General features: G+C 47.1%; 1 protein-coding gene across 4 annotated transcripts in view; it reads left to right on the forward strand.

The window, feature by feature from the left end:
- LOC135178665 (protein Shroom3-like) overlaps positions 1–18,227 on the forward strand; it is a 66,462-nt gene that overhangs the window by 15,027 nt on the left and 33,208 nt on the right. Inside the window, exon 2 of one of the 4 annotated variants that reach the window (XR_010303675.1) lies at positions 9,454–9,539. The exons of the other annotated variants lie outside the window; for them this stretch is intronic. The gene's annotated coding sequence lies outside the window, so the exon portion shown is untranslated. Of the gene's footprint in view, positions 1–9,453; positions 9,540–18,227 lie in introns of those variants that run through there. 4 annotated transcript variants of the gene reach the window in all.

Consider the following 18,227-nt stretch of genomic DNA (forward strand, 5'->3'; position numbering starts at 1 on the left):
TCGTTGTGTGGTCTGTGTTATGAGTGCCTGCCAGAGTGGGTGCTGAGCAGGACCAGGCTTGCTGAGTACTCCTGAGATGTGGAAATCAGCCCCCTTGGGTAGCCCATCCTCACTCACCAGTCACGGTTTGGAGGCCACCTGAAAACGTGCCTTGGCTGTAGCAGATTGGTCCTTGCTATGTGGAAGTGAAGATTTTCAGTGCACTAAGCATGTTTCTCCTTTTCCTTGTGATTTCATCTTAGACTGCCACATCTGTGTTTGTGTCTCATCCAAAGGGTTCCTGCCTTCCTTGAAGGTCCACTTAAACCCCTCAGCTGTGGCTCTCTTACAAGACCTTTGTTTCTGAGTGAAATCTGGACTGTGTACTTCATAGAATGCCAGGTTGGAAGGGCCCCTAAGGATCATCTGGTCCAACCTTTCTTGGTGATGGTGTAGTTGAACCGAGCTGACCCAGCACCATGTCAAGTTGAGTCTTAAAATTCATAATGATTCCTGCCTGTTCTCATGAGGAAATCTTTTTTTCTGAAGTCCAATGGGAATCTTTCCCAGCAGTAACCTGTCCCCATCACTCCTTTCTTTTCCATGGGACTCCTTGTAAAAAGGGACTTCAAATGGCCTTGCCCAAACCTGTGCTCTTTAAAGAGACTCAGGTCAGAGGGTATTAAATGCCAGGAAGCATCTTTCCCCTGTGGAAATACAGTCTGGGTCTATGATGACTCCTAGCAACCTGAGGGGGAAAAAATCTTACTGATTGTAAGTTTGTTTGAAGCAGGACAAGGCTCCTGTAGGTTCATTTGCATGACTCAGTTGGAAACAGAGTTCTGGCCTTCCAACTTCCAGCCAGACACTGCCTAATTCTCTTTCCACAACCCTTGGTACTTTACCATCCACTTACAAACCTCCAAACAAATAAATGGTGCCTTGTTTCTGGGTCAATTGAAATTAGGAAAAGGACAAAGAGGAACAGACAAGAGCAGCTTAGCCAGGACACAGCATGTTAACATCCTAACTGGTATTCAAGCATAATATTAATTTTTCACACTTGCACTAAAATAATCTCAAACCCCCACCCCCCCCCAAAGAAAAAGGGAAAAAAAAAGAGTGAAATAAATTCAAACCCCAGTTTGAAGACTGATTCCTGCTGATAAGAAAACGACTGTGCTTAAATTCATTAGCAGAATAGGCTGTGGGATACATTTCAAAGCACAGGGTGAGAAATAAGCTCCCAAATCCCATTAAGAAATAACAGGATTTATGTGCATTCCTCCCATATATTAACTTTCCCCTCTGGAAACGTCTTGTGCTGAGTTGGTGCCATTTTGGAGGCAGGTGCAGTGTTTTGCAGTTCCCACAGACCTCTGCACATAATCTGCCAGCCTGAAAGCCCTTCCCTATTCTGCCTCAAGAATGGGGATTTTCCAATGCACGGATGAGTGACGAGTTTGGCTGACAAATGTCCCAGCTCCGTGTTCTCCTGGGATTCAGTCACACATTCTCCAGTGATGCTGTAAGCAGTTCTGGCCTGGCCATATCAGCAGTTCAAATGCTTTAAACAGCAGCCAGCAGAGATAGAAGAGATACTGAATTGTAATAGTCTGTTTTAGCAGCAGGGTCATATTCTGCACAGGACATACAGAGGTACAATTTGTCATCACAGAGGTGATCATAAAATCATAAAATCAACCAGGTTGGATGAGACCTCAAAGATCATCCAGTCCAACCTAGCACCCAGCTCTGTACAATCAACCAGACCATGGCGCTAAGTGCCCCAGCCAGGCTTGGCTTCAACACCTCCAGGGACAACGACTCCACCACCTCCCTGGGCAGCCCATTCCAATGCCAATCACTCTCTCTGCCAACAACTTCATCCTAACATCCAGCCCAGACCTCCCCTGCCACAACTTGAGGCTGTGTTCTCTTGTTCTGTTGCTGCTTGCCCGGCAGAAGAGCCCAACCCCACCTGGCTACAGCCTCCCTTCAGGTAGTTGTAGAGAGCAATGAGCTCTGCCCTGAGCCTTCTCTTCTCCAGGCTAAACACCTCCAGCTCCCTCAGACTTTCCTCAATGGATATGGAGTCATGATTCGTCTGGTGGTTATGTGCCATGGTTAGCATCTTAAAATCTAACAGTAAATAATGCAGAAGCTCCAAGCAACATTGCTGTTATCTGAAGTGACAAATTCTCTGGTATATTTCCAGGCTGGGCTCTTCAATTCACCCATTGCCATATTTGATTTTATGAAGTTAATAAATTGCTCATCATCAAGACCCTGGAGTCTTCAGGACATTGGTTTGGGTTGTCAGTGGGATCAGTTTTTATTAGCACTCAGAGATTTTTCACCTTCTCACTGAAGTTTTTGAAAATAAGCCAAACCTTCATGTTTGCCACTACCTCTAGGAGTTATCATGGCACTTTTGGCTTTTAAAGAATCTTAGAATGGCTCAGATTGGAAGGGACCTCAGAGATCAGCTACTCCAACCTCCATGCCATAGGCAGGGATGCCTCTCAGACAGACTTGGCTTCTCAAGGCCTCATCCAGGGAGAGGGGTATCCACATCCTGCCTGGACAACCTGCTCCAGAGCCTCAGCACCCTCAATCTGAGCAACTTCTTCCTAGGATCTGGTCTAACCCTACTCTCTCTCACCTTCAAACCATTCCCCTTTGTCCTGTCTCTCTACACCTTTCTGAAAAGACTTTCTGCAGATTTTCTGTAGGATCCTGTATATATAAGAAGGCAGCTCTAAGGAGTCTTCTCTTCTCCAGGCTGAACAACCTCAGCTCCCTCAGCCTGTCCTAAAGGCATGGATCAGCCAGATGTTATTTCATGTAAAAATGTAGAGAAATATAATATGGGGAAACAGAGTCACATGAGAAATGTTTTTCTGTGTTGACTGATGGCCAATCTTGCCAGTGGACTGAGAGACATCCACATTTCTCAGTCTCATAGAAACTGGGAAATGAGCTGATGGAATTCAGACCAAAGATCTGGCTCTTTTCCAAGAGCAGATCCATGGCAAGATGCATTTCCAGCTTCAAGAAAGAGGCTCAAACTGGAGAAAGAAATGCAAACCCTTTGGGCACAGAGAGATATGGGGTCATGGGGGAATCTTCATTTTATCAATGATCCCACTCTCCTCCCACCTGCCCTGCTCCATTTCATGTTGGCTTAAAAGCAGTTGCCAGTGTTTGTGGAACAGTGTCAGTAGAGAAGGGATGCAGCCACTGACCTGACCATAAGGCCACAGCAAAAGGTTAGTAGAATTAGTCTTGTAGTGCAGACTTGTATTAATAGTTGTATTGTGGTGGTGTTGGCACCAACTCTGCAATTAAAGAACTTGTTGGCACCCTTCCCTAGGTTAAATTACTGCCACTGTTCCCCCTGCTTGCAAGTCAATGAACACAACACTTTTGGGGAGGCAAGTTCAAATGTTTTTGGCCTTTTGGGATTCTGCACATTGCTGGTTTCAAGCTAAGAGGTTTCTGCTGGCTTTCCAAGCAGACTCTGTTGTTGTCCTGTCTCTGCAAACCAGTGCTGGAATAACCAAGCAGGGGAAGAAGTGGGTGAGGGGAAGAGGCACAACAAAAGGCTGATGTAGAAACACATGCCCTCAAGAGGGGTCCTTGCTTTCTCTCATGGATGTTTTTTAGCACTAGGCTGTTGTTGTAGAAGATTAGGTTTCCATCACAGCTTCATCAGGGGCAACCTATCCTTTTAATCAGCCCAGAAAGGCAGCCACAGACATGGTGGGGGTGTATCCCTGCCTATCCTTGTCCAGAAGTGCAAAGCAGCTACTTTTGCCAGCCCAAGGTGCTCTTTAGTGACTGGAAATTGTCTCCCCCAACACACATCTGTGCTGTTCTGCAGGGGCCACTCGTAGCAATGCACCTCCCCCTGGAAACTTCTGCATTTTAGCAACAATTCCTTCTACCTTGAAAAAAGGAGTCCTTGTGCTGCTTCCCAAGTCTGCTTCTAATTTAGAACTGGACATTGGCCTACCAGACAGCACCTATGTCTTCACCTGTTTAGAAGGGCAGATCTAAAATCTGCTTTCTCTAGCATTTTGTAACATTGCTTTCTCATAAAGCTAAGCACTCAACTGCAATCTGGCTTCTCTTCATGACCTACATGAAGACTAAGACACAGACCAGGCCTTTAGGATAGCAAACTGTGGAGATCAGACACAACTGGAAGTGCTTCAATCCCTATTTGACTGTGGCCAGTGTTGAAAAACAGCAAAATCTGCAGGATGTCTGTGCTGGTTCACGGGTTCATAGATTCATAGAATGGTTTAGGTTGGAAGGGACCTTAAAGATCAACTAGTTCTAATGCCCTGCCATGTGCAGGGACACTTTCCACTAGCCCAGGTTGCTCAAGGCTTCATCTAACCTGTCCTTGAGCACCTCCAGGGAGGGGGCATCAACAATCTCCCTGGGCAACCTCTGCCAGTGTCTCCCCACCTTCAGTGTCAAGAATTTATTCCTAATTTCCAGTCTAAAGATCCCTTTCTCAGGCTTAAAGCCATCCCCTCCCATCCTGTGACTACAAGTTATTATTAATCATCAGATGTTAATAACTAACTGCATTTAGAGGTTTCCATATCTATCAATGGCATGATATTTCTCTGCTTTGCATCAGTGTTTAGTGGAGATTAATAGAGAGTGAGGCACTGGCACATCAGTAGACGTTGGAGATTAGGAGAAAAGGGTAAGCAGAAACAAAACTAAGTGTGCTTGAGTAATTTTGTGTCTCTACGACCTGTTTATCTCATCAGCTGCTAAAACAAAAGGTTTCTCTGCTGGTTGGTGCTGAAGAGAACCAGGGTGAGCATCTATTGTTCTATAGCTTTTTGTTCTTGGGCTGTGGCCTTGTCAGCACTCATTAGCTTAACGGGTTGGACTGTTTCACTCCCTGGACGGGAGACTTTGAAACGTGATGAGAAACGACACAAAGTGGTTCAGTCCATAGCTCTGCTCCCTCTGAGTCCCTGCTGAATCAATCACTGACCCATCAGAGCTTGATGGGTGGAGAGGGTGTGATAGTGCTGCTCGGCGAGATGTTCTGGCTTAGCTGGTGGGATCCTATCAGAGGTCAGGCAGTGGTGTCCTTTACTAGAGAACTGAATGTGAGCCAAATTCTGTTCGGGATAAACTGCATAGCAACATCAGCACCATCATCTTCATTTCTTCTTCTTCTAGAGCAGCTAAGGGTTGTGACTAGCTGTTGTGAGGTGCTTTGGTAGCAGATGGAAGTGCCTGCAGTGGAGTGGTTGTACTTTCATGTGTGCATTGAGTGGAGGGTGTTTGCAGTTTCTAATCCCATAAAGTGCCAGCATTCTGAGTACCCTTAATTTCAGCAAGTGAAGTTACTCAGAAGAGACTTAGCTGAAAAGTGAAATCACAGAATTTCTTCTGTTCTAACTCAATCCAAAACAACCAGCATGAAAAAAAGAAAAGAATGGGAAAAAAAGAGTTATTTTCAAGCTGAATGGGAATATATGTCAGAATGCATAACTGCATTTGAAGCCAGGAGAAGAGCAGGGGACTCTTTAACTCAGTCTTTTATAGACAGTGAGTAAGAATTATTCATTAGTACAGAAAATAAAGTTGGGAGAGTTAGAGGATAAGGACTTAATGCAACAATTCTGTGCTTGTAAAGTATGTTTATGACACTTTGCTGATGCTAGTCAAAAGGTCTGAGCTGTGCATCTAGTCATCTCAGTTTGAAGCCCACTTTATAATTCCCACAAACTTGTTGTCTGCCCTTATGTGACCAGTGCTACCAAGTCAAATGTCTTCACTTAGTTGCTGAGGCTCCAGCACTCAGAAGTGAGTCTGTTTTCCTTAGAACAGTTTGGAAAGGGTAGCAGTACCCTGACATTACCAATAAAAGCACTATCTTCCATCATGTCCATGTGCATGGTGTTCACAAGTGATGTCAAGGGACTCCAGTGGCACCTTGCATCTGAGTTACCAGCATTTCCAGGCTCCCTACATATCATTAACCATCCTCAGGATCTTCATCATCAAGGTTATTGTGCCAGGGTTGTGGCTTAAAGTATTTCCCAACAGAGTAGCTGAAGGTATGGATGCAGACATGTTCTAAATGTTGGCAATGTGAGATAGATAAGGAAGCCCAAGTCAGAAAGACACCTCTCTGTCTTCCCAAAGTCTGCATAACCCTGCAAACTCCCTAGCCAAAAAAATCCCAGGAGGAGAAGAAAGGGGGGAAAAAAGGCAAAAGAAGAAGATGGACAAAAGGAGAGCATGGCTGTCTCCTAGCTGCTCAACAGGCAACTCTGAGATCTTTCTAGCAAGATCAACTGCAGCTGAATTTGTCATTGTTTGCCTTGTGTCACCCAGCTGGTCGGGTCAGAGAGCTTCTCTGACCTGTGGCCACAAGTGATGGACAGGTCTGTAGAGGGCATTATCACAACATAATCACATGGAGTGAAAGGAAAGCCATGTGTGCCTTTCTTAACTTAGTCTCCCTGTTCTCCAGATCTTTAGGATAATGCATCTTTTCTTATTTTCTTCTGAACCTGTCCATGCTTCTGTTATGGAATAAGGTTTTCCCAGCAAAGTATGACCTGGAGACTACTAAAAGGAGCTCTTCCAAGGAGCCACAAAGACCTGTAAGGATTCCCTTGCGCTGCTAAAGGAAACGTTAATCGTGAGCAGAAATATTTCCTGCTGGGTTGTAGTGTGCCTTCTGCTTTCCTCTGTCCCTCAGGCACTTGTGGAAACTGCAGCTGACAAGGGGATGGATTATTTTTATTTGGCTGGTTCAAGTTAGCTCAATTGTTTTTGGAGGATCTGCAAGTTCTTAGTGGCATTACTGCTCTTGCCAAACCCAACAGCAGACAGGAAGGAACACACTGGAAACCCTGGGCAGGAGGAGTCCAGAGGAAGAATTCTCTTGGCCTGGGGACTTTGAAAACTCCTTTTGTCCTTTTGTATGCCTGTATCCATGTCTTGCTAGATTGAGGGGAGTGTAGGAGGAAATGTGCTTTTGGAGCAGGTGGTGTCAGGAGTTTGGTTAACGTGACTGGAAGTTCTTGACACATGGTAATATCCCCAGGATAAATATTTATTGACTTATATTTGGGCTGTGTGCTGCTTGGCAAAATGTTCTGCACTGGTAGGCATCCTGCTCTCTGGCTGATGTGCACAGTGACTGGAAATGGCTTGTTTGATGTCAAACAGGCTGTGTCACTTTCTCTAACCCTGAGACATGTTTACAGTTGGATACCTGCTGGCAGAGATCCAGCCAACAAAATCCTGTTTAGAGACTCAGGGCTCAACCAAGAGTGTGAATGTCTTATCTGAATCAGCATGTGTTTGGAAACTGTTCCCACTGCTAACGTGTCACCAACAGGATGTCATCACCTAAGTCACACAGGCATTAGGAAAGCTTCTGAGCAGTCTTTGCAGGAGCACTTGGTATCCAGGGAGATCTCCCTGGCCTCAGTTTTAGGACTAAATGCTCTTTAAAAATCTAACTCTCTCTCAAGTTCCTTGTTGGCTGCTGTTCTAGATCCTTAATCATTCTGATTCATGATCTAGAGCTTCTAGCTCTCACCCATGATGTCTCTCCACCCAGATGGGATCTTGTGGCCCTTTGCCTGGTGGAGAGAGGCAAAAACAAAGAGCACTGTGAAGTTACTCTCCTGTGATGACCACCATCCCCGGGGCTGGTGAGGGGATCTCCACAGGACAAGGAAAATTCCTATTATCTCAGCCAAAAAGCTTAGCTCTAAGCAGAAGGTCCCTGGAGGTGTTCAAGAAATGTGTGGACATGGCACTTTGGGACATGGTTTAATGGCCATGGTGGTCTTAGGCTGGCAGTTGGACTCCATGATCTCAGTGGGTTTTTCCATCCAGAAGAATTCTGTGATGCTCTCGGTGGGTAATGCCAGGAAGGAGACATTTTGTGTTCAATCTTAGTGCTTAGCCTTCTCCCACAGCTCCACCTGCCAAAACTTTGTTGTTTCAACTATTTCAAATAACTTCTGAGATTTGGCTCTAAATCTAGGGATAGCACTAATCCAGGGAAAGAGGTTTTGGTAGTGTAAGTCCTTGTCAGTGGAGCAGCTTGTGAGAGGGAAGCAGCTTTGCTTAATGCTGGCTTGTCTGCACCAGCTGAGTCCTCCTGTACCAGCACCTATGGAAGCTGCACTTGAAGTGGCATCACAGGCATGTGTTAGAGGGATGTAGGCAGGGTGAAGGTCAGGCAGCTGAGACTTTGCCACCTGTTTGGCAGATCTTTTCTCACTTTTGCATGACCTGCCCCTCAGTCACTGAGCTCAGTCTTTGGATGCACTCTGCACTTCATAAGCACTTCCAAAATACCAGGCCAGCTCAATGGGATGAGATTTAACAAGGCCAAGTGCAGGGTTTTGCACTTTGGCCACAACAACCCCAAGCAGTCCTACAGTCTGGGGACAGAGTGGCTGAGAGCAGCCAGGAAGAAAGGGACCTGGGGGTGCTGGTAGAGAGTAGCTGAACATGAGCCAGCAGTGTGGCCAGATGGGCAGGAGAGCCAATGGCATCCTGGGCTGAATCAGGAGCAGTGTGGCCAGCAGGACAGGGGAGGTTATTCTGCCCCTGTACTCAGCACTGCTCCGGCCACACCATGAGTGCTGTGTCCAGTTCTGGGCTCCTCAATTCAAGAGAGATGTTGAGGTGCTGGAAGGTGTCCAGAGAAGGGCAATGAAGCTCCAGGCAGAGCACAGCCCTGTGAGGAGAGGCTGAGGGAGCTGGGGGTGTGCAGCCTGCAGAAGAGGAGGCTCAGGGCAGTGCTCATTGCTGCCTACAACTCCCTGCAGGGAGGCTGTAGCCAGGTGGGGTTGGTCTCTTCTCTCAGGCACCAAGCAACAGAACAAGGGGACACAGTGTGAAGTTGTGTCAGGGGAGGTCTAGGCTGGATGTTAGGAGGAAGTTGTTGGCAGAGAGAGTGATTGGCATTGGAATGGGCTGCCCAGGGAGATTGGTGAAGTCGCTGTCCCTGGAGGTGTTCAAGCAAAGCCTGGCTGAGGCACTTAGTGCCATGGTCTGGTTGACTGGCTAGGGCTGGGTGCTAGGTTGGACTGGATGATCTTGAAGGTTTCTTCCAACCTGGTTGATTCTGGGATTCTATGAACTTGGTGCCAGGCCAGCTCAGTGCTGGGCCAGCTCTTCTGGCTGCACTTAGACTTGATGAAAGGAAGAAAATGTTTATGATGAGAATGGTGAGATCCAGGTTGCTCAGAGAGATGATAGATGCTCCACCCCTGGAACTACTTCAGGTCAGGTTGTTTGGGGTTCTGAATAACCTGTTCTAGTTGAAGATGTCCATGCTCAGTGCAGCTCAGTTGGACTGGATGATGTTGAAAGGTGTCTTCCCACCAAAATCATTCCATCATTCTATAACTCTGTTTTTCATCTAATGATAGGTTGGTGTTTTTTATCAACCAGATGGAAGATGCTAAGGGACTGGGAGCCACCTGGGTGCTGGTGCTCAACACAACCCTCAAGCAGCCTAAAGCAAAGTCATCTGGGAGGCTGTGAGACTTTGTGTTTCTCCATGACCTTGTTATCAGCTTGATAATGAGGTGACTGTAACTCCCAGCTCTTGAGTTATCATAGAATCAGAATTGTTTTACTTGGAAAAGCTCTCTGGTATCACTGAGTCCAATCATCAACCCAAGACCACCATGGCCGTTAAACCATGTCCCCAAGTGCCATGTCCACGCATTTTGTGAACCTCCCCCAGGGATGAGGACTCCACCACCTTCTCTGGGCAGCCTTTTCCAATCTCTGACCACTCTTGCAGCAAAGAATTTTTGCCTCATCTCCAACTTAACCTTCTCCTGACTCAATTTTGGGTCATTTCCTCTCATTCTGTCACTCGATACTTGGGAGAAGAGACCAAATCCACCTCACTCCAACCTCCTTTCAGGGAGCTGTAGGAATAAATGAGGTGTACAAGGTTAACCCTCCAGGGGGAATGACCTTGAACCTGACCCTAGGTGGTCTTGACCCCTCCCCAAGGGTGGGTCTGAACAGTACCAGGTGATGGTTAGCCCAGTCCCCCTTCCTGTTTAAAGATCCATAAAAGCAGGGGGACTTCTTGTTTCTCTCTCTCTCTTTGTGCTCCCTGCTTACCAGCATCACCGTCCTGTTCCTGGCTCTCTTTGTTTTACCACCTGGCCATCACCCACAAGGCAGGCAAAGCCCTCACCATCAAAATCAGGTTGTATTTACACATTTTGTATTTGTTTTCCCTTCCCTACACCTTTGTAACTTCCCTACCTCAGATACCTTTTTTTAATTTATTGTTAAACTTTTCTTTTTAACTTCCACATCAGAGTGAGATTTATTTATTTGGCTGTGCTTACCTTTTCCTCTCTCTCTCCATCTAATTTCTTTCTTTTGGGAAAGAAGGGGGAAGAGAGAAGGGCACTCTATAAATTGTTATTTGGGTCTATCAAATTTATTTGAGTCTCTGGGAATTTAAATTAGAACTGAGGCATAAGAATCATAGAATCCCAGAATCAACCAGGTTGGAAGAGACCTACAAGATCATCCAGTCCAACCTATCCCCCAGCCCTATCCAGTCAACTAAACCATGGCACTAAGTGCCTCATCCAGGCTTTTCTTGAACACCTCCAGATATGGTGACTCCACCACCTCCCTGGGCAGCCCATTCCAATGCCAATCACTCTCTCTGCCAACAACTTCCTCCTAACATCCAGCCTAGACCTTCCCTGGCACAACTTGAGACTGTGTCCCTTGTTCTGTTGCTGCTTGTCTGGCAGAAGAGCCCAACCCCACCTGGCTACAGCCTCCCTTCAGGTAGCTGTAGACAGCAATGAGCACTGCCCTGAGCCTCCTCTTCTCCAGGCTGCACACCCCCAGTTCCCTTAGCTGCCCCTCATCAGCCCTGTTCTCCAGACCCTTCACCAGCTTGATTGCCCTTAAGGGTACAAGGGCTTGCGTTGGCAGAGGAGTCCTGGCACTGAACCTACTCTAAGGTCAGCTGAGGACAGCTGCTGTATGCAGGGTGCTGCTGGCTTGCTCCACGCTGGCCCCGTGCACCCTCTGCCCACGTGAAAGCTGGGAGCAGTGGGCACATCGTTTGGGAGGAGGGGGCAGTGCCAGGCAGGCCTTCCCGGGCTCTGCGTGTGTGCTAATGAGGGCTGGCAGTGATGCCAGCCAGCTTGCTCTACGTGGAGTTTGCACATGAGTGCACCAAGAATGCAGCAGCTATTCAGCCACCCTGCGTTTTCACAAGCACACGGTTCTGACCAGGGCCATTTCGGTAGCCATTCAGCTGCTAAAATCCATGGAATTTGACACTGGGGAAACAATCCCATTTGAGAAGAGCCTGCACAAAAGGGAACTTGCTTTGCTTCCCAGCCACAGCCTCAGCACTTGAGTGGCTTTTCTAACACAAGATCACATTTGTTCCTTAAGCAAGATTAAAACTTTGGAAGAAGAAAGATTAATCAGCAAGATTAGGATGGAAAACACTCTTAGTTCTTCATGGTTACTGTAACTCTCTATCTGATCCCCACAGCTGCAACAGGAGATTTTTCCTCCACAGTTGTGGATGGTAGAGTTCCACAGACACAAATGGCACCCAGGCTGTTCTCAGCTCAGAAATCCCATTATTGTCTTCATAATTACTTAACTGGGTGAATGAAGGCATGTTTAAGATGGTGAATAAGATGGGCAAAGAGGAAAGGGTCATCTTCCTACAGATCTTGGTGTCCACATAGCCAGATAACATCAGATGATGCTGATAAGCCCAAAGGATGCTGACACTGAAAAGAGACAACATCTCCTCCAGCAGGAAAAAATGCTGGAATCTAAACCATTCCTGCTGGGGACTCTGTAAGCATCAGGAAGGGAGGAGGGGAAGGAATGTGGCCTGGGAATGAAGAGGCTATAGGGAATGCTAAAGAGAAAACAAAAAGCAAAACTGCTGAGGCTTGCATCATGCTCAGGTGGGATGAACAGGCTATGTCGTGTATGAAATGGTGTAGGGCAGTATCATTTCAGTGATATCAGGGGGCTCACCCTCAAGGGCATCACCTCTTTCTGCTTTTGAAGACCACCTTACAGCTCACATTGCCTCTCAGGATTGTCCATTCCTTAGTTTAAATAGAAATGCTACTTGGCTTGAGTCGTTCTCTGATTCTGGAGATGTCATCATTGCACTAGCAGCAAGGCATTGTCCTTAAGGAGGTAAAAAGTTCTCAGATTGACTCTTTTTTTTCTCCTTGTTGCCTTCCTGAATGAAGTATTGAAGTCCAGAAGACAAATGCTGTGAAGTCTTATTTCCCACACTGCCAGTTTGATATCAGTTTACCACTCTGGAAAAATAAACATGAGCTTAGAAGAAGACAAACTGCAAAATACAAAGAGATGAAATATTAAGGAAATGGTGAGCAGTCACTTGAGCTCCTGCAGGAGCACTTAACTTTCTCACCCCAGGGGCTCAAGTGAGGTGAGCAGAGTTAGTGAAACTCATTAACCATGAGTCCATTGTTCATTGGAAGCTTTTTCTGTCGGGTGATCGATACTCCAAAACCTACATGGGAAATGGAGGCAGATTAGGAGCAAATGATAAAAGTGAAACCAGATTACATGCCTGATCCTTTCTCCACTGTGGCTTTGTGTGGTTTAGCTCCTGGGCAGTGAGGAAAGCACTATGGATCAAGAGAAGAGGCCACATGGGAGGGCCACGGAGCTGCTTCTTACAATCTCATTCCATCTGTGGTCTCAACTCATGCCATTTTTTGTCTCACTTTTGGTTTGTTGAGTCTCTTCCAGCCCCAGGTGAAATAAAATGTCCCTCTCTGCCATGACAAGCTTTAAGCTTCTGGTAGTCATATAATGGCTTGAGTTGGAAGGGACCTTAAAGATCATCTTTTTCCTAGCCCCCTCACACGAGCAGGGACAACTGCCACTAGACCAGGCTGATCAAAGCCTCACCCAACCTGATCTTAAACACTTCCAGGCATGAAGCACCCACAACTTCCCTGGATAACCCACTCCAGTGGTGACAATGTCTTTACAGAGTGCCTGCAGCAGTAGAGTGTGAGTGGTCAGTAAGCTGTGGTTGAGACAGAGTCATTTTTTGTGATACAAACCACTGCTGAAACCTCCCAGGTATCACACTGCCACCAGAGCAACCTGCTGTGGGACAGTGCATGCTTCTCAGGCTGAGAATAGGCTGCCCAGAGGTGTGATGGAGGCCTCATCCCTGCAGACATTCAAGGTGAAACTTGATGAGCCCCTGAGCAGCCTGCTCTAATTGGAGATGTCCCTGCTGACTGCAGGGGGGTTGGTCCCTTCTGCACCAGTGCATTCTGTGATGCTGTGAAAGGCTTTGAAAATGATGGACTGCTGAGTCCATCTGTGGGGGCCATGGTGAACCATCAGGATGGAAATCTGCTCTGGAAATTGGCCTGTGGTAAATCTGGCAAGAGTCAGTGAAATGTAAGTAGAATTGCTGCTGCTGCTGCAAGCTGACGTAACTAAGGCAGAATTTGGTTCTAGCTATTTCATTGTGATGGATGAGCATTAATAGCTGCCAGGAGAAGCTGAGAGACGACAGTAAAGTCATCTAAGGACAGTCCCTGGGAGTTGGCCACTATCCCAAACCTGCACTATGGCATCAAAAGGCAACATTTTGTCATCTGAGCTGCTTCTCCCCCAGCAGCAGGGAACATCACCTGTTTCCCTACACACCTTTGCAACATGTAAGGATCTCAGTAAAGTTCTTTTCTGACTTTTTTCTTAGATCCTGGGTCAGTTTTGCCTGCTCCATTGCTCCCATAAAAACTATTAGATTCATCAGACTCATCAAATGTCATCCATGTAGCACTGATTTCCAGAGGCCAGAACTTTAGCTGGCATAAATCACCACACTGGTCCTGATGGAATGACAGCAGCATCTCAGCTCAGAGACGAGCCTGTGTTTTCCTTTCACCCTTTCTTTCACTGCAATGAACAATGTGTCCCTAAGGTACCAAACTAATTGCTGTAGGCAGGCTGCTCTTTCACGAAAGGGAAGGCACAGGAGCTCAGGTAGGAAATACTCAGGAAAAGACTGACAGAAAATAATTTTCTATCTGTCTTGGAGAGCAGAGTTTTTGGAAAGGGACTTTCAGTAGCTGCATTGGATTTTTGCTGCCTTGCTCTGCTCTTGAAAGAATCACAGAGGGTTAGGGACTGGAAAGGGACCTCAAAAGATCATCTGGTCCAACCCCCCTATAAGAGCAGGATCACCTATACCAGATCAGGAACAGTGTGGCCAGTAGGACAAGGGAGGTTATTCTTCCCCTGTACTCAACACAGGTCAGGCTACACCTTGAGTGCTGTGTCCAGTTCTGGGCTCCTCAATTCAAGAGAGATGTTGAGATACTGAAACATGTCCAGAGAAGGGCAATGAAGATGGTGAGGGGCCTGGAGCACAGCCCTTTGAGGAGAGGTTGAGGGAGCTGGGGGTGTGCAGCCTGCAGAAGAGGAGGCTCAGGGCAGACCTCATTGCTGTCTACAGCTACCTGAAGGGAGGCTGTAGCCAGGTGGGGTTGGGCTCTTCTCTCAGGCAATCAGCAACAGAATGAGGGGACAGTCTCAAGTTGTGCTGAGGGAGGTCTAGTCTGGGTGTGAGGAGGAAGTTGTTGTCAGAGAGAGTGATTGGCATTGGAATGGGCTGCCCAGGGAGGTGGTGGAGTCGTTATCCCTGGAGGTGTCAAGAAAAGCCTGGCTGAGGCACTTAGTGCCATGGTCTAGTTGATTGTACAGGGCTAGGTGCTAGGTTGGACTGGATGGGCTTGGAGGTCTTTTCCAACCTGCTTGATTCTATGAACAGGAATGCATCCAAGCTGCCAGCTGGACAAGAGTGGGGTCTCCTGTTCTGTTTGTTCTCCCAAAGATGGCTTTTGGGAAAGAAATTCAGCAGAAGGCAAGCAAAAGTAGAAGTGACACTGTCTTGCAGCAGTATTTCAAGTACTGCTTCAGCAGTTCATTCAGATTCTGAACTGACATTTCAAAGAGAAGGAGACAGGAAACCAATGAAGAGAAAGGTAATAAATGCAGCCGGTCATTCAGCTGAGGGAGTTCTCCTGCTGCCCACATGAGGGGCCACACAGGTCTTGTTCAGAGAGGAGTCTTTGCTTCAGAGAAGGTACTTATCATCATCATTATGAGAGAGGAAGAAGAACTATCTGTGGGCTGACATTTGCTTGCAGAGCAGGCACTTCCATCTTTGCTTGTGAGATTGAAAGGGATCACAAAATAATTGTGTGTAGGTTTGCAGTGTTGGAAAAGTGGTTCCCAGCTGGAAAGTTTCTAAGGCTGTACTGGGAATGTGGTGTCTGTGCTGTACAAAAAGCTGCTGTAAGGAGTGGTATCAGACAAGGCTGTGTTGTAACAACCACTGCTATGGGCTGAGGTTCTGGTGTGTGCAATGAAACATGGCAAACTCAAGCCAACTTCTGTGCTTTTCAGCTCTTGTTGTTTCATGCACCCTTTATTCTTAATGTTGAGGGTGGGAAACAGTCACAGAATCATAGAGTCATAGTTCAGGTTGGAAAAGACCTCTAAGGTTCTTGAGTCCAACCATCAACCTAACACCACTCTTGCAGGGAAGAAACCCAAGTGCAATAACTCCTCGTGGTCTGCGTTACCAGCAGGCAGTATTACTCTACGACGCTTTCTCCTCCTCATGAGACAGTGAGAAGCATTGCCAAGCATCAGTGGAACCATTTCTTGTGTCCCTCATCCATCTCAGCCTGACACTTCAGACAAAGAGATGGAGCTGCCAAGTGCATCAGCCTTCTCCCGAGGCCTTGAGACACTGGAAGGGCAGCAGGTAGAGGCACACAGAGAGCAGACGGTCGAGGGTGGAGGTGAAATGGCAGTGCCAGGATATTCCTTAGAACTTGATCTTTGTCCCTCAGCATTTGTGAAAGCTGCTGAGTAAATATCATCTGGGAGAAGCAGAATCCAAGCTCCACAAAAGGTGTTTGTCAGTTGTAATCTCATGGTGCTCCCAGAATAGCAGTGGGAGAATGAAGCCAGCAGGAGCCTGTGCTTTCTGCTGAGAGCAGGAGGTGCTGTGCTGGGTAACTAACATCACCAGAACTGGCAAGTTCTCTTCTGGTTCTTGCTCCCTGGTCCTATCTCTAGACTCCCTTATGAAAAGTCCCTCTCCAGCCTTCCTGTAGGACCCTTTCAGGTATTGGAAGACAGCACTAAGCACCTATCCCCATAGAAGCAGTGCTTCATCCCCTGGATCATCCCCACAGAATAGTTTTTTCCCTTATTACTTCAATGAAGAGCTTTGCTCTTGAGTCCCAGTGAGTGCTGAGGAGATCTTAGATGCTGGTGTAGCTTTACTGACTAGTGTCAGGGCCAAATTGTTCAGGCCTTGTGAGCAGATGAATGGATGCTAAGAGCCCTTTCATTGATTAATCATAGAATCATAGAATCAGTCAGGGTTGGAAGGGAGCACAAGGATCATCCAGTTCCAAGCCCCCTGCCATGGGCAGGGACACACTACCCTAGATCAGGCTGGTCAGAGCCGCATCCAGCCTGGCCTTAAACACTTCCAGGGATGGGGCCTCAACCACCTCCCTGGGCAACCCATTCCAGCCTCTCACCACTCTCATGCTCTCATTGCTCCTCAGTCCAGTCTGTACCTCCCCACCTCCAGCTTTGCTCCATTCCTCCTAGTCCTGTCACTACCTGATAGCCTAAAAAGTCCCTCCCCAGCTTTTTTGTAGTTTCCCTTCAGATCCTGGAAGGCCACAAGAAGGTCACCTGGGAGCCTCCTCTTCTCCAAACTGAACAGCCCCAACTCTTTCAGTCTGACCTCATAGCAGAGGTGCTGATCATTTTATCAATTTGGTTCACATCTGATCAATTTAGTTCACATCTGAAACTCAGCCAGCTGAAAAATAATCAGCTCCTAGAGCACAAAGAGCAGAATATGGTCAGCTCATAGCTTGGGTGTGGCATCTGTGGGTTACTACGTGTGCTTTAGGAGGATGTGCCAGGTTTAGTGGCTGCAGACAATGCTGAGAACATGGCTTTGTATGCAGAAGATTATTAGATTAACTGCCTGGCAGACATTCATGGAGAGCTCCAGTGAGACACTGCCAACTTTGTACTTCACATTTTAAGTTTTAATTTAAAATTCAAATGTAACTTAGCTTGAGGAGGGCAGATTTAGACTGGAAATTAGAAAGGTATTCTTGACAGTGAGAGTGGGGAGACATTGAAACGGGTTGCTGAGAGAGGCTGTGGGTGCTCCCTCCCTGAGAAAAGAAAAGCAGCTTTTACAAATGGATTGAGGGACCTAAAGATCAGCATGATGCCAAACTGAACCAGAGTACTGATTTATCACAGTATCACCCTGGAGGTGTTCATGGACAGGTTGGATGAGGCCTTGAGCAACCTGAGCTAGTGGGAAGTGTCCTTGCTTCTGGCAGGGGCTTGGAACTAGATGATCTTTAAGGTCCCTTTCAACCCAAACCATTCTGTGATTCTATGAAACCTGAGGCCTGTCCTGCCAGCAGAAGGAAGGTTCAACAAAAGGAGGGTCAGCTGGCTCTGGTCCTAATTCAGCTTGAGGAACAGCTGCTGGGATTTTCACTGCAAGCGTGGCTCTGTGCAGCATTCCAAAGGGCCAGCACTCCACATTTTTAATGGTTGTGTTGGCAAAAGTGAGAGTAAACAGCAGCAGTTCAGTGTTAGCCCTCACAAAAGTCTCTGCTGGGACAGCTGGGAAGTCAGACTCTGTTGTCTCATTTCTCTGTGGTTTTGCTCTTCTCCTGCCAGGCCCTTTGGACGTGATCTGAAGTCTTTAAAGCTCATCCAGGCATTTCACATGTTCAGCACAGCCTGCTTTGATACACACTAGACAGTGCCTGTTTTCCACTTGCTAGGCTAAAGAGATTCCCTCAGAGAAAGGATATCTCTAAAAGTTACCCTCTTCATGAAGTACAGGGGTGGTCAACCTCCTGGATGTGGGTCCAGCTCACCTTGAGTTCTGTGTCAAATTTTGGGCACAGCAATATAAGAAAGACATTGAGGTGCTGGAGTGGGTCCAGAGAAGGGCAACAAAGCTGGTGAGGGGTTTGGAGGGCACATCTGGTGAGGAGAGGCTCAGGGGTCTGAGATTGCTAATCTGGAGAAGAGGAGGTTAAGAGGAGACCTTGTTGTTCTCTACA

This window comes from Pogoniulus pusillus, chromosome 10, assembly GCF_015220805.1.
Source record: "Pogoniulus pusillus isolate bPogPus1 chromosome 10, bPogPus1.pri, whole genome shotgun sequence".
NCBI lineage: Eukaryota > Metazoa > Chordata > Aves > Piciformes > Lybiidae > Pogoniulus > Pogoniulus pusillus.